Raw genomic sequence first — 17,644 nt, 5'->3', positions numbered from 1 at the left:
AATCCCTCCTTTATTTGCAGTTTTCTAAGACTCCTTTGTAAAGTCCAAAGAGTTGTATTTCTGAGGCTTTTTAGGTTGAAATATATCATTGCCGCAGCCCACAGATACATAGTTCTTTATCTTTAGGACAATGTTGGCAGTGGTGGTGTCCAGATTCAAGCTTCCAGTGCCTTGTCACAACAGGGTTCCTCTCTGTGGGATGGAAGGGTTTATAACACATGGAGCAGGTCAATTACCATGACAATTTCAATGTCAAGACTTCAGTTGCATGGGATGTAGTGGGAAGAACTCCTTCAGTTCAAGATAGCTTTCCCAGATATCTTAACTATTACTACTCAAACATATTGCTGCAGAAATGTTCTCTTTTACACCCTCAGGCTAGTGGATATTTAGAATAGCGATTGATAAACTACTTTCAACTCACCAAAGATTGAACGATTGGAACTGAAGAAAAGGATTAGATGGAGACATTTCTTGGATTAGTTTGTTGAGAATTCCTCAGACTTTTGATGCAAAACCAACGTTTTAGAGTCTGATCCAATGAAAAGTAAGTTTCTTAATTTTCTAGCTTTTCTAATTTCCTCCTTCGCTGTATGAAGTGTTAATAATGTTTACTGTACAGTTAAGCAAGGCCCACTTCTAAGAATAAACTTGTAATTTAATGCTAATGCGTCATAATCTGTAAGAACAGCTCCTATGTTCACAAGTAGACTGTATAACTGCTTAAGTTTGTTCCAAATTCGGTTAGGGTACACAAGGGCAGGAATCACAAAGCTTTCTCAGCTCTGCTAAAAGGCAATTTTTGGTCATTTTATTTTCAAATAGCTGATATACTATCTGCTTAAAATAACCATTCAGCAGACAAATTATGGAGATTTATACATTTTGTCATAACCTGTCCCTCCAATACTTCAATATGATTGGGTTCTGTGTCATTGTAACCAGATGCATTGCCAACAAAAGAGGCTATCAGAGGGCTATTAACTTTCTAAGTGCTACATGTTTTTTATCCGCTTGCTACTTAACAGAATTCTCTCTCGTGTACATCTTGAAACAAAGGGAACCTGTGTATACCCAAGGCAGCAAAATGTGCAGATGCTTCACATTTTAATTGTTTGATTACAAAGTTATCTTGGTCTAATTCAAACCAAAGATTATTTTTATGTCGTTGGATATAAGCAGTCATTTCATTGAGATATATGGAAGACATGTACTCATGAGACCCAGTGAAGCAAAACAATCAATACCATGCAGATGCTCATTGCAATACTTTGAAAGTATGTAAGTGGGTGGACCCCTGACCTAGCTGCATTATGCCCTGGAGACCATATAGGGATGTGGAACACAGAAGATAGGACATGTCTTTGTGCATTCATTGTTCTAGTGCTTCAGTTGCTAAAGGTTGCTCTTGCCATTTTCGTGCGTAAATTGGAATTTAGAATAAGTTGAACTGCATACTTATCCTCTCTGCTTCTTGGATTCTCCTGTAGTTGTGTCTCCTCCAAACACCACACAGCGCTCAGGCCGGATTTCTATCACTGCTCTTTGAAGAATTGTCTGGTCCACAGGAGGTGCACTCTCCCATGCATGCTCATTTGGAAATGAATGGAAAGACAGTTCGGAGAGTGTGAAAATGGTTGTGTGACCCTTTCTGCTCAATCTTTCCCTTCCGCACTCATCCCGGACGCTCCTTAGTGCCACAGGTAATAAAGGGGAAACTACCCCACCGCACCTTTCTCACTAAAGCCAAATAGTCTCATCATGCCTTGTAGCTTACAACATTTCTGCCAAGTTTAAAAGCTAGTAAAATACAAAATGGGCTAAATTGTCAGTTGTGGTTCTTGCCTCTGAGACACAAGGTTCTGGGTTCAATTCCCATGTGTTATCACTGATTTGTTGGCCAATGTTAATCCCTTGACCAACATCACAAAAACAGATGATCTGGTCATTATGTCACATTGCTGTTTGTGGGAGTTGCTGTGGACAAATTGGCTGCTGCACAACAGTGACTACATTTTAAAATTAATTCTTTGGCTGTAAAACACTTTAAATAACTGCAAGTCTTTCCTTTTCCCTTTCTTTTTAATGGCTGGGATAAGGTTTACTAACTCTGATTAAACAAATTCATGGAGGCTTCATCAAATGAGTTGCTGCTCCCACCCCCCTCCCCACTCCAGTGTAAGGTGGCCAACACATCCATCCTTGTGATGTACTGCCTTTCTAGCCAATTGGAAAGCAACAAAAAACTCATAAGCCAATTGGATGATGCTCGATTGTCAGCCAAACAGCCCTATTTTTCCTTCCCATTTTCAATATGTTTATTTCTGAATTTAAAAAAACATTTTTTGATGTCCTTATGATTTTCCTCCTGCGTTATACAAAGCAGTATCTTGGAGATTGATATTCAATTCCTGGAGACTCCGGGCCAATCCTGGAGGGTTGGCAATGCTAGGCTGGAAATGGGTAACAGCAGCAGGATTTGTCCATGTTTCCTCATTACTCTATCATTTCAGTCAACCTGCTGACTCTGTTTTTCTCTGTTTCTCTCCTGCCCATCTCTTCCACCCACAGTTTCTCCCTCTGTTAGAAGGGTTCAGCTGATATTGTCTCTGAAGAAACTTACATCGACCCCACGCCTCAGGCACTATCAAGGGGCAGTTTCAGAATCAGGTTAAAAGGTCTCCCGCAGATGATGGTGCCAAATCTGAACAACTGCATCCTTGAGAAGTGTGAGCATTAATCAAGAGGCAATGATGCAATGTGCAACATTAGCATAATTTATGAAGCTTTCCGGAATTGCACCAAAATCCCCACTTGTTTACATTAGTTCAGCCTTACACCAGCGTCAGTCTGATCGCACTGCCAGGATTTTACTGGAAGCAACTCAAAATGCCCCAACATGTTTAACTATTTGTTGGTAGCCACAATATCCTCATGTTAACTTCTTAATTTGAAAAGTCAAAGAAATGCATCTTATAAGTAAAATCTTGCAGGCTTGACCAGATGAAAATAAAGGATGCAAATGTATTTAAAGTGGGGTGGATTGAACTATAGTACCATGCTTATGGCTTAATGGAGCACACTGCTTACAAACATTAAACAGAACATAGATAACACTAGATTTATGTATAGCGTGTTCGCTCATGAACATACATATGGACATGCGCACGCACACATACATGCATACGCATTCATACACACACGTGCACTCATGCACATACAGACACATGCGCATACACACATTCACATAAAAGCACACATACTTATGTACACACACATATCCATGCATGCATGCACACACATACTTCCTGTGATGTCGTTCACAAGTAGCAGGAGGATATACTGAAGTTTTGTGTGGTGGCTAAAGTGTGACAGGAAATAAATATGACATTTACAGGAAGTATCTGTTGTATATTTTATATCTCAGATCAATGTAGAGATGGCACTAGGTTCTAAGTGTGCAAAGGATTAATTTGCAATAGTTTAAAAATATTTTTGCGTAACAGAATATCTGCACTCATGCTTACAGTTTAGCTTCTAGTAATCTCTTTAGTATCTGTTTACTTTACCCTGAGTCAACAACCAGGCTTAACCAAACAAGTAGAGTGAGCCTAGATCAATTACCAGACTCTCATTTTGAAGAACAGAACAAGTGAACAATTGAACATTACAATGTTGAATGTACAGGAAAAATAAGTCCACTGCGGGCAACATATCAGGGGCTCATTTTCAGCTTTGTTCGCTTGGAGCAAATCTTTCACCTGTTGTACAATTTGTCTGTTGTAGATGTAGATGTTGTAGATCTCATCTGATAATGTGTGACCTGCCTGCTGTGGAACCCGCCTGTTGTTGCACTTGCTCATTGTACAATCTGTCTGTTATATAGATACTGTCTGCTGTAGGACCCGCCCATTGTAGATACTGTCTGTTGTAAGACCCCTCCCTGTTGTAGATACTGTCTGCTGTAAGACCCGCCTGTTGTGGATACTGTCTGCTGTAGGATCCCCCTGTTGTGGATACTGTCTTCTGTAGGACCCGCCTGTTGTAGATACTGCCTGCTGTAGGACCACATGTTGTCGATACTGTCTGTTGTAGAACCTGCCTTGTATATACTGTCTGTTGTAGAACCTGCTCTGTAGATACTGCCTGCTGTAGGACCCGCCTGTTGTAGATACTGCCTGCTGTAGGACCACATGTTGTAGATACTGTCTGTTGTAGAACCTGCTCTGTAGATACTGTCTGCTGTTGGACCCCCCGTGTTGTAGATACTGTCTGCTGTAGGACCCGCCTGTTGTGGATACTGTCTGCGGTAGGACCCGTCTGTTGTGGATACTGTCTGAGGTAGGACCCGCTTGTTGTGGACCCCTTGTCCATTCTATTGAAATCAATAGGATGAGAAAGTATGTGGGCTCTCCCAAATAACCACCCAGGCAGCGAGGTTGAAAATTACCCTCATCCTATCTTACTATATCTGGACTCATCAGAATTGAACATGGGAATGTAAAACAAGCAGTATCACATCGATTGCCTGTAATACCATCTACCCAATGTTCACTTCCATTGGCCCCTGAGTTGAAACTAATAGCGGCGTGTGGCTTCATGGATGGTGGATTTGGCACTGTTAGTTTTACACCAAATCCCAGAATGAATTTCCACCCCATCCTCTCTGGGTTTTTGTAAGGTCAACAAGTGTAACTCTTTCTAGACAACCGAGAGAAGGTAATCATGACTTATTCATGCACCTATTTCACAAAGATCTCTCGCATTGGAGGAAGAACACTATGACAGCGAGTTATTTAATATCAACATGTCTCTAAGATTTTGGATCTTTTGGGTGATTTGAAATCTCAAAGCCAGTGGCAGAATATAGAATTCATATTTACATCAGACTTTATAATATGAAAGACCCAACTTGTGATCTCTGCAGACTCGCAGTGAAAACATGTTGTTATTTGAATTGAATAGAGATGGTGCCTCTTCCCAACCATTGGATTTATAAATGAAGATTTGATGGGGAAACAATCTGTGCACTCCACTCATTCAGCACCTGATCAAAGCATTGGAGCAGAAAATCTGATGAATTGCCTGGTGGTACAATCCTTTTTGCTCTATTTGACACATATCACACAAAGACAAAAGGATGCTCTTTATCTTGCAAGGCAAGTGTGGGCGCACTGTGCAAAATTCTCAGGGCTGTGAGAAATCGGCAGTCCCAGCAGGAATCGGAACCCTCAGAGTTTTCAGTGTGACAAACACTTCTGTAAAGGTCCAACTCCTGCACAGTCTGCAAACATTTCTACACATATGTGGGTGGGGTGGAATGACAAACAGCCAAGCCTCACGCTATGACAGAAAGAATTGTCTTTTTTACGTACCTTATTTGCATTTTACAAAGCAGATTAAGGTGGAAGAGCCACAGTTTGCATTTAACATCATTTTGATGACTGGTTTAATTTTGTGTTTCACTGGTACAGCAATAGTTTGTACTTTGATTTTTCCATAAGACAGACCAAATCTGATTAAACAATAGAATAAGAAACGTAATGTTAATGTAGGGGATGGTCATGTGGTTATGTTAATAGACTCATAATCCAAAAGCCTAGTCAGTATAATAATGCAGTAGAATGTGAGTTTATTCTAGTATGGATGGTAGAATTCACTTTCAAAAGTTAGTAAAAGTGACTACTAAGCTGCTAGATCGACTTAAAAACCTGACTGATTCCCTAATGTTCTTTAGGGAAGTGAACCTCACACCCTATATGTCTGGTCTGTAAGTGACTCCGGTCCTACATCAACATGGTTTTCCCTGAAGTGGCCTGGAAAACCAGTTTTATCAAAGAGCACTACAATCACTCCCCCACCACCTCATTCCGAGAATGAAAAAATATTCCCATAAAAACATTGTAAAGGTCTTTAAAACGCATGAAGAAGGCAGCTATACTCATTTTATAATTAAGAGTTTATTCCTTATGTTGACTGAAGCTGTCTCTTTATGAGAGTAATAATTTCTCGAGGAGTCCTGTGTTACAGACGTGCTTATGCCTAACAATATGTTGGGTCTGGATCTCAGTCCCTGTTTGACTTTCTGCGCACGCTGGCTGCCTTCACATTTATAGCATAGTTTGTGGCGTGCTGAATTCCTAATGGGCAGCATTGATTATGAGTTTGCTCCTGTGGGTTGCAGGCTGGAGAGAGATATGTGGTGGCATATTTTTCACTTTCAAAGAAAAATGTGAACCAAGTCGTATTTAACAAGAGTAATTGCAAAACCATTTTGGTGCGCCCATAAGTCAGCTTCTATTTCTTTAACGACTTTATTTATTATCTGGCTGAACGCCAATTAAATCCCATCTATGTGACAATAGACTAGTTAAATCTACACCAGGCAGACACCTTTAATGTCGCTTCGAAGGGCTTCCCCCTTTATTAGTGCCTGATTTGTAGGTTTTACTCAGCCAGCTCAATGCAGCTCCATCAAAATGTTGTCGTATGAACAACTGACCGATATTTTCGTGTGTGTTGTTTTAAAAAAAAAAGGTGGAGACCCCTACAGCAAACAAACGTGGTGATATTGATCACAATTCAGTTAGATGTATCATAGTTATGGAAAGATCAAAGGGAAAATAGGAGTAAAAGTTCTAAATTAGGAGAAGATCCCATTAGCAGAAGAATGATTGAGGAAAAATGGATTGGTAGCAGCTACTTGAAGGCAAATCAGTGTCTGAACAATGGGAAACATTCAAGAAGGAGATTCAAGGGGTTTAGGGTAAATATCTTCCCACAAAGAAAAAGAGGGGGGTCAAATCTACAACCCCCTGGATGACATGGTGGACCGAGGCTAAGATAATGCAAAAAAAGGGAAACTTATGTCAAACACTAGAATACAGCTGAAAATCTAGAAGAGTACAAAAAATGTAGAAAGAAAATTAAAAGAGAAATTGGGAAAGCAAAGAGGAAAAAAATATCATCAAGTAAAATGAATGAAAATGTAAAGATATTTTACAAATACATATAGATCATAAGGATAACTTAGGAAAGTGTAGGGACTATTAGGGACCAAAATGGAAACCTGTTTGTGGAGGTGAAGAATGTGGGTAAGGTTCATAATGAATATTTTGTAGCTATTTTTCCAAAACAGGGTACTTAGGAAGTGTGTGAAATATTGGATAGGATCAACATTGTGAGAGAGGATGAATGAAAGGGTTTGACATATTTGAAAGTGGGTAAAACACCAGGCTGGATGAAATGTATCCCAGGTTGTTAAAAAAAGCTGGGGGTTGGGGGAAACTGTGGGGACTCTGACCATCAAATCTCAACCCTCCTTGGTTACAGGAGTGATGCCAGAAGATTGGAGGACTGCCAACATTGTACCATTGTTTAAAAAGGGAGGAAGGGATAATCTGATTAATATTAGGCCAGTTCGCTTCACTTTGGATAAGGGCAAGTTCTTGGAATCAATTCTGACAGTATAAACCTTCATTTAGAAAGACATTGATTAATCATGGAAAGTCTGACTAACTGGATTGAAATTTTTGATTGAGGTGATGAGTGGGGTTGATGAGGGCAGCGCAGTGGATGTGGTCTACATGGATTTTAGCAAAGTTTTTGACAAGGTCCCACATGACATGCTGGCCCATGGATCTAAGGGAGAATGGCAAATTAACTTCAAAATTGGCTTCGTGGCAGGAATGTACAATAAATAGGAGGATACTGAGTAATGTGGAAGAACTGTTTTTTAACATTCTTTAACATAGAAACATAGAAACCCTACAGTGCAGAAAGAGGCCATTTGACCCATCGAGTCTGCACCGACCACAATCCCACCCAGGCCCTACCCGCATATCCCTACATATTTACCCGCTAATCCCTCTTACCTACGCACTAAGGGGCATTTTAGCATGGCCAATCAACTTAACCCGCACATCTTTGGACTTTAAACCTTTTAAATGATTCTTAAAAAGTTGTTAAGCGTAACTGTAAGTTCAAAAAATTTATCTCAAACAATCCATTTTGCAATTTTCTTGCCAATTTTCCTGAGGCTTGGGGATAAAGTTCATTTGGATTCCCATTAGTCCTGTATTTATGCAGCTTTTCCTGTTGAACAACAGCTCCATATCAAGATGGGATTTTCCAGGCCTGCCCATTGGTGGCATTTTCCAGTCCCACCAAAGTCAATGGATTTTTGTCTGGCTTGCCACATCTGCTGTGGTGGGACCCACTGCTCTGGGACGGAATATCCCAGCCAACATTACTGCTGTAACAGTTGGTACTCTCAAGTGCTACCAAACCCAAACCCTCTTGTGCTTTCAGACTCCAGAGTCCCATATCAAGGACGACTAACATGGAGCTTCCCTCCTCAATGCTGCTAAAGGCCCGGATCGCAGGTACCAGACCAAAGCCCCAGGCAATAGATCCAGATCCCAGTCATCCCAAACTAAGCAACCTTCATTCTCCTAGACCTGGACTTCCCAGTGTTGCTAAGCAACATTCTATTGCATGGTATATGACACCCAGAGAGCATCAAACACTAGATCACCACTCCTACTTTCTTTGTATTCCTCCAGAGCTCCCTCCGTTTTTAGCTGCCTGGACCTAACGTACGCCTCTCTTTTCTTTTTGACCAATCCCTCAATTTCCCTGGTTATCCACGGTTCTCGAATCCTACCCTTCCTATCCTTTTTTACAGGCACATGCCTATCCTGCAGCCCTAACAACTGTTCCTTAAAAGACTCCCACATGACAGATGTGGATTTACCCTCAAACAGCCTCTCCCAATCAACAGCTGCAAATTTCTGCCTAATCCCACTAAAGTTAGCCTTCCCCCAATCCAACATCTTACCCTTGGGACACAACTCATCCTTTTCATAGAAACCCTACAGTGCAGAAGGAGGCCATTCGGCCCATCGAGTCTGCACCGACCACAATCCCACCCAGGCCCTACCCCCACATATTTACCCGCTAATCCCTCCAACCTACGCATCTCAGGACTCTAAGGGGCAATTTTTAACCTGGCCAATCAACCTAACCCGCACATCTTTGGACTGTGGGAGGAAACCGGAGCACCCGGAGGAAACCCACGCAGACACGAGGAGAATGTGCAAACTCCACACAGACAGTGACCCGAGCCGGGAATCGAACCCAGGACCCTGGAGCTGTGAAGCAGCAGCGCTAACCACTGTGCTACCGCGCCGCCCCTTTTCCATCACTATCCTAAAGCTAACAGAATTGTGGTCACTATTTGCCACATGTTCCCCTACAGAAACTTTGGAGACCTGACCGGGCTCATTCCCCAGTACTAGGTCCAGTATAGCCCCCTCTCTAGTCGGGCTATCTACATATTGTTCCAAAGAACCTTCCTGTACTCATTTTACAAATTCCTCCCCATTCAGATTCCCAGCCCTATGCGATTTCCAGTCTATACCAGGGAAATTGAAGTCTCCCACTACAACAACCCTATTTTTCCTGCACCTATCCATTATCTCCTGACATATCCGTTCTTCCACTTCCCTTGGGCTGTTGGGGGGCCTGTAGTATACCCCCAACATAGTGACTGCGCCCGTCCTGTTTCTGAGCTCCACCCACAGTGACTCGTTACACGACCCCTCTGAATTGTCCTCCCTCTGCACCGCTGTAACATGCTCTCTAACTAATACTGCTACTCCCCCACCTCTTTTGGCCCCTCCTCTGTCTCGCCTAAAACACTTGTACCCAGGAATATTTAGTTGCCAGTCCTGTCCCTCTTTCAACCAAGTCTCTGTCACCGCAACCACATCCAAATCCCTCATAAGGATTAAGGCCCTAAGTTCGTCTGTCTTACCTGCTACGCTCCTTGCATTGAAGTAGATGCACTCCAGACCCCCAGGCCCAGTGAGGTCATCCTCCCCCAGAGTGCTCTTCTTCTTTGCCAGCCTTGTCCCGGCCCCAAGCTCGTCCCCAGCCTCTACACTTGTAGACATAATTTTTTGATCCCCACCCCCCTGCCATATTAGTTTAAACCCACCCGAACTGCACTAGCAAAACTCCCAGCCAGGATATTTGTGCCCTTCCAATTTAGTTGTGACCCGTCCTTCTTGTACAGGTGCCCTCCTCTCTTGAAAACTTCCCAGTGATCCAGGAATATGAAGCCCTCCCTCCTGGACCAGTCTTTTAGCCAAGCATTCAATTGTACTATCTCCCTATTCCTAGCCTCACTGGCCCTAGGCATCGGGAGCAGCCCAGAGATTGCCACCCTGGAGGCCCTACTTTTTAGCCTATTTCCCAACTCCCTGAATTGCTCTCGTAGGATCCCCCTGCTCTTCCTATCTACGTCATTTGCACCAATGTGTACAATGACATCCGTTTCTTTATCTTCCCCTTTTAATATGCCTCCTATCCGCTCGGAGACATCCAGTACCCCAGCACCAGGTAGGCAGACTACCATCCTGGAGTCCTGTTCGCACCCACAGAATCGCTTGTCCATGCCCCTAACCGACGCGTCCCCCACCACTATTGCTCTCCTAATCCCTCTCTTTCCTTTCTGGGCCACAGAGCCTGACTGTGTGCCAGTGACCTGGTCATTGTGGCTTACCCCTGGAGAGTCATCCTCCTCCACACTACCCAAAACAATATACCTGTTTTGGATCAGGTGGAATGTATAATAGATGACTGAAATAATACTGCTTGTTTTGCATTACTGTCCATGATGAGTTTTTGGTTGTGGTTAGATTTCTGGACCATTATAATATGATTGTGCTGGCAGTCATTTGGAAAAAGGATTCAAAGGAGAACAGGTCATAAATACTTGGAGAAGAACTTTGTTCAAAATCTAGAAGTAGCAATTCTTTTCTATAATTATATGGTCCCATTAACTTAGGCAGATAAACAACTCACACTGGCTCTGCAGTGCCGTGGTTGAGACTTTCCCTTTGCATCACCGTATCTTCAGCATCCTGCCATTCAACTATGCTATCTATGCAGGCACTGGCTTTCATTAGCTCTCACACTGCATGCCAGGTGAGGAAATACAAATAGTTTACTTGTCTTAACCTATGGTGAACGTGCCTTTGATTGTGTAATGGAGAAATAGTGATGTTGGAATTTACAGAATAGCATGTTGGCCATTTGCCCAGCAGACGGAACCATGTGTGGGACTTAGTCACTGTTGTGGTGGAAGAACTAAATTGAAAAGGGGTGGGAGGACAGCACAAATAATCTTTAAAAAAACTCCACCCACGGAGCAACAGTCCATACATGTCTAATGAGAAGTAATTAGTGGCTACCTTAGTATTCATTCCTGTAGCTTTAGTGTGTTAATTGAAATGGCGATCACAACAGCAGCACAGGTATTGGAAAGAAGATGGATCAGCACTTGTCATTATAAAATGGTTTGCCTGAGCATCAAGGGTAGAATGGCAGTATAATTTAGCGAGTGATCTAATTCCTATGTACATTGAAGCAAGAGGTTATGGGGACCTCCTAGTAGCTGCTTGGGCTTTTCACCATGCCAAGTATGACTCCTATTCCCAATTCATTGGCTCATTTACAAAGGACAAGAAAGACTTTGGCAGAGGTGGGTTGACTCTGGAGGCCTTTAAAAATGGCAGATGGGGTTCAAATTCAGAAGTCCCACCCCCATTTCCAGCAGATCCCTATTTTTCTGGCTGGGCGAAGGAGTGGGTGTGACTCACATAAGCACAATTCAGCAAATTAGTGCTAAATTCAAACAGAATCCATTTTGTCTGTTCCAAAGGGCTAAACCTGCAGTTTTGGAGTCACTGATTTATGGAAGATGTATAAATACTCTTGAAGGGAGGATAAGGCCAGTTTAATTCCATGATTTGAAGTTATTTAAATCACCAACCAATTAAATACGAAAAAAGAAGTTGCAGTTGTCAGTTAAAGTAAGAAAATCAGACACTTGCTGCCGAAGTGCATTGACTGACAGGACATCTGGTGTAGCTTAATAAAAAATAATTTACCATCTATTCCCACAGCATCAATAGACTTCACTTTTTTCAATTTTTCAATGATTTCATGAATGATTTTTCTTCCATATCAAGTGTAAGAGTGGGATCTCTCTGGGATTGTCAGTAGTTACTTTTTCATTTTCATGTGGCTCCTGAGGTCTGTCCATTGTGGCTATGTATGGGGTGCATGGAGGTGGCATGGAGGCGTGAAAGGGCATGGAGGTGGCATGGTAGGAATTAGCGTGCATTGAGGTGGTATGGAGATATGAGGGGCATGGGGACAAGGGAAACGAGGTGACATGGGGCAATGGGAGTATAGGGGGGGCATGGTGATTGCATAGTGATGGCATGGGACTATGAGGGAAATGGGTTGACATTAGGACTTGAGGGAGAGGAGGTGACATGGGGGAATGCAGGCATAGATGGGGCATGGAGGTGGCTAGGGGGCATGAGGGTATGATGGGACATGGGATATATGAGGGAACATGGGGGTGGGTGGGGGTAAGGGCTAGGGGGCCTGACAAACTTTACTATACTATACTAGCTATAGTAGACCTAGTATTGTGCAATGAAAAGACCCCATAGTCAAGGCAGTCTAGGTAGCAGTGATCACAATATGATTGTATTTTATATTCAGACTTAAAGATAAAGCATTTAATTGTGCAAAGATGGGTGGCTGGCCAGAATATTGGACAGAATATAAAAAACAGCAAAGAATGATTTAAAGTTTAATTGGATTGGAAGAATTGGAGTATGAGAGAATGCGAGTTAGAAATATAAAGACGGATAGTAAGAGTTTGTTTCGATATTTTACAAAGTAAAGAATTAACAAAATGAGCGTTGTTCTTATAGAAAGTGAGCCCAGGCATTTACTAATGGAAAATATGGAGATGGAGAGGAATTGAACAAGTATTTTGTATAGGTCTTCACTTTAAACAATATAATTAACAACTCGGAAATAGCTTAAAATCAGGAATTGGAGGGAAGGGAGGAACTTAGGAAAATTACAATCACTGGGGAAGTGGTACTGAGCAAATTGTTGGAATTGTGGGCTGAAAAATCCTCAGATCCTGGTAAATTTTGTCCTCACATCTTAAAAGAAGAGGCGAGTGAGATAGTTGATGGGTTGGTTTTTATTTTACAAAATACAGTAGGTTTGGGGAAGGTTCCATTAGATTGGAAAATAGTGAATGTAACTCTTATTCAGAAAGATGGGGGAGACAGAAAGCAGGAAACTACAGGTCAGTTAGTTTAACATCAGTCATAGGGAAAATGCTAGATGTTATTACATAAATTCAAGGTAATCAGGCAGAATCAACACGGTTTTGTGAAAGGGAAATCACGTTTAACCAATGTATTGGAGTTCTTTGAAGAAGTAACACATGCTATAGTTAAAAGGGGACTGGTAGATGTACTGTGTTCAGATTTTCAGAAGGCATTTGGTAAGGTGCCTCATCAAAGGTAATTGGGGAAATTAAAAGCTCATGGTGTAGGGATAATACATTGGCATAAATAGAATATTAGCTAGCTAACAGGAAACAGAGTGTAGGCATAAATGGGTCATTTTCTGGTTGGCAAGTTGTGATGAGTGGTGTCTCACAGAGATCAGTGCTCTTTACAAGTTATACAAATTATTTGGATGAAGAAACCAATGGTATGGTTGTTAAATTTGCTGATGACACAAAGGTAGGTAGAAAAACAAGTTGTAAAGAAGACATAAGGAGGCGACAAAGGGATAAATATAGGTTAGGTAAGTGGGAAAAGCTCTGGCAAATGGAGATTGTCTATTTTGGCAGGACAAATAAAAAAGAAGCAAATTATCTAAATGGTGAGAGAATCATTGAATCCCTACAGCACAGGAGGCCATTTGGCCCATTGAGCCTGTGCCGACAACAATCCCACCCAGGTCCTAACCCCAACCTCACATATTTACCCTGCTAATCCCCCTGACACTAAGGAGCAATTTAACATGGCCAATGAACCTAACCCACAACCTGGCATTGACACCCTAGTCTGTGCCTTGGGCCTCAAGGGGGCTTGAGGAGGTAGGTCCAGTGGCCATTTGCTGCTGCCAGGCTACAGGGGAAGGTCCCTTACGAGTCCTGAGGGTAGGGTGAGCTCGGGCTGGGGTCAACGGGTTGACCTCACTACTCTCCCCAGGGATGGGGATGTAGAGGTTAGACTGCCCATTCTAGCCCTGATCACCCCGGCTTGGTGATTTCAGACAGCCCTGTGATCACTATCTGAATTCTTGCCTGTCAGCTGAATAAATTCTGAAGTGACTAGGTCACTTTAATCTCCATGATCACTGGGCAGAATTTTAAATCATTGCACCACTCCATTCTGCAGCAGATTTTCACAGTAACTTCATTGCAGTGTTAATGTAAGCCCACTTGTGACACTAATAAATAAACTTTTTTTTAGATTTTCCTTTCTCCCTGTCAGAAGTTGCAGTTGATAGCAGACCCCTTTACCATTGAATGTCAATTAGGCTTAGACTCTGTCAACATTGCAGTCAGGACCAATGGGGTACTTTCCCTTCAACCATGAAGGGAAAGCAAAATAAACACAGGTAGCTGGAGGATGATAGAAATCCATTGAGCTGACAGCTGAATCTTTTACGAGGCACTGCTGGTTGCATTTATTACAGATCAAAGGCTCCAAGCACAATGGAGAGGGTTTCAATAATTTCAGCTTTCTAGGAAGCCTCAGAAACTTCAAATCAAAGCTGTGTGCATACATTGGGGCTGAATGCACAGCTGTGCAGACTGAAACCAGCACCCCCCCCCCCCCCACAATGACATCTCCTCTCTGTCAGATGACTCCAAAGGGGTCTGCAAAGGGAAGTAGTGAGGTCAACTCCTCGGGGCCCAAAGTGCCAGGCCAGGATGTCAGTGCCAGGGTGCTACTGTTAGCACTGCCAAAGTGCATGGCCTGCAGGGAAGCTGAGTGGGGTGCCTGAGGGAGAAGTGGGACTGAGTGGGGGGGTCGGGTTGGATAAACTTCATGCCTACGTGGTGTTGGGGGTTGAGAGAATGCCTCTCATTGCTGAGGGGTTGGTGGTGCTTCCTCCACACTCAGAGTTCAGCATGCCTGGTCCTCGCCAGCAAATAAAAAAGGAACAAAAAACACATAGAACAAGATGGAGGCACAAGTTACGATCTAAAGTTGTTGAACCCAGTGTTGAGTCCAGAAGGATGTAGATGGCCAAGACATAAAATGAGGGGCTATTGTTCGAGCTTGTGTTGAGCTTCATTGGAATATTAAAGCAGGCCAAGAACACAAAAGTCAGATTGAGGAGCAAGATGGAGAATTAAAGTAACAAGTGACAGGAAGCTCAGAGTCATGCTTGCAAGGTGAACGGTGGTGTTCTGCAAAGCAGTCTCTCAGTCTACGTTGCCTGATCTGCTGAGTATTTCCAGCGTTTTTTTTGTTTTTATTTCAGATTTCCAGTATTCGTGGTATTTTTCTTTCACAAGGTTGTATGTCTATTCCTCTTAAAGTTTCACAAGGTGATTAAAAAAATATATAACCTAGCATTTATACAACATCTTTCACAATCTCAGGACATCCTAAAGCATTTGACTGCCAATGAAGTACTCCAATGCGAACATTACAGTGTAGATCTTTTTCTCTGTATATTAGTCATTATGAACTGTCATCAAGTCAGTCATCATTATCTTTCCAGGCGCCCACTATACATAAAGGTGCGTTTAGCAGTCTCCATAACAATTACATAACTGCCTTATAGTATTGCATTTGATCAGAAATGACTTGAGGAAGCATCCAGTCCTGATTAGAAGCAGTAATTAAACAAGTTGGTTCATGCACAGCTTATTTGCAATATTAACTTTCATGTTGTTGGAAACACAAGAGAGTTGGTAATATTTTGATATATTAGGGAAGGATTTGTAGGTGGTTGGATAAACATTCAATTAAGTTCAAGGCATCTGACAGCAATTACCTAGACAGGGAAGTGCAGATAAAAACATTAGGGATATTTAAAATGCAGTTTAATTCAAAGTTGGGAGAGTTAATGGTTGAAATTGTTCTTAAACAGTCATGCTAAACAGTTGATTTACACTGACTGATATACTTTTCCAAAATATGTGGCCAATTTATCATCAACTATTTGGCACTACTCCCCAAAATTAATTCACCACCTGAATTAAGTTGACTGGCCATGCTAAATTGACCCTAGTATCTGGGGGATTAGAAGGGTAAATATTTAGGGTTACGGGACTAGGACCTGGGTGGGATTGTGGTCGGTGCAGACCCGATGGGCCAAATGGCCTTCTTCTGCACTGTAGGAATTCTATGATTCTGTGATTCTATGAGTGCCTTAGTACATGGACTGCAATAGGTCAGATTTTGTTGTTCCAGGAATTGTAATAATATAGCATTAGTAATTAGGCAATGAAAACCTGGTCCATTATGTCTAACAAGCTTTAGTGTTTAATCCTGGAATCTCACTATTTATTTAGGTATTGGATAGGTAAAGGCACACTCCAGCTTATAGAATTTATAATCGTGTATGGGAATAGTCTTAGAGTCATTGACATAGACAAAAGGAGTATATGTGGCCTAAAATCCCAAGAATGTAACAGTAGCATTATGGTAGGTGGGTCCTGTGGGGGGGTGAGTAACTAAAGGACAACAGAAAACATGGAATGAGAAATTTTAAGCTGCTCCTTTACATTATATACCACAACAATTTGTGTTTGTATAGTGTCTTAATGTAGTAAGATGCCTCAAAGCATTTTACGTGGGAGAGGATGGTGGAGGAGTTTGGAAAGGGGTTGATCAAGTGTTAAGAGATCCAGGTGAGACGGACAAAGTAGCAGAAGATTTAAGAGAGGGCTGCACAGTGGCACAGTGGTTAGTACTGCTGCCCCACAGCGCCAGGGACATGGGTTCAATTCCAGTCACAGCCCACAGCTATGATATTCTCCTTAACCAATAGTGCAACTCCCCCACCCCTTTTACACCCCTCTATCCTGCCTGAAATTTTGGAATTTATTTTAATGCAGCAGGCAATTTACATACTGCCAAAATCCCACAAACAGTAAATGAATGAATGGACAGATAAATTGTACTCTTGTGACGATGTTGGTTGTCATAATTTTGACCAGGGCAGTTGGAAAGCTCACTGCACTTCTTCAGTATTAGGATGTGTAGATTGGACCCGTCAACCAAACAATGGGCAGTGTTGGATGTTAAATGTGAGAGGCCATTGATGGAGAAAAAGAGCAGAGTGGGAGGCAGGACCTCGGAGCTAATGGGCAAGCTGAAAGGATGAATCAGCAATCACTGCACACATAGAGCGATTAGTAACAGAACTAATTAGTCAAAGGTACAGTTTATTGAAAGGCCCTTTAGTGACAATTTGTACAAATTATTGAAAGCTTTGTAGAATATAGTGGTGTCAAAGACATTGGCACAAGGAAAATATAACAAGGAAGACGCCTGGATTAGGCTGTGGAATGTATCTTTTAAAATCAGTCATGAATTTGGGAGTTACCCCTTGGGGCAGAGAGGAATTATGTACAGGCGTTCTGGATTAAATGAGTTGCATCATCTCCATGCAATAAACTGACACCCTCACTCCACGGCCTCTCACTCCATGGCCCCTCACTCAACTCTACCTTATTAACCTCCCAGCTTCAGCTGCTTGGATCATGTGCTGCCAATTCCCAAAC

The sequence above is a fragment of the Mustelus asterias genome, chromosome 11 (assembly GCF_964213995.1).
Source record: "Mustelus asterias chromosome 11, sMusAst1.hap1.1, whole genome shotgun sequence".
Taxonomy (NCBI): domain Eukaryota; kingdom Metazoa; phylum Chordata; class Chondrichthyes; order Carcharhiniformes; family Triakidae; genus Mustelus; species Mustelus asterias.
Note: the sequence above shows the minus strand (reverse complement) of the source record.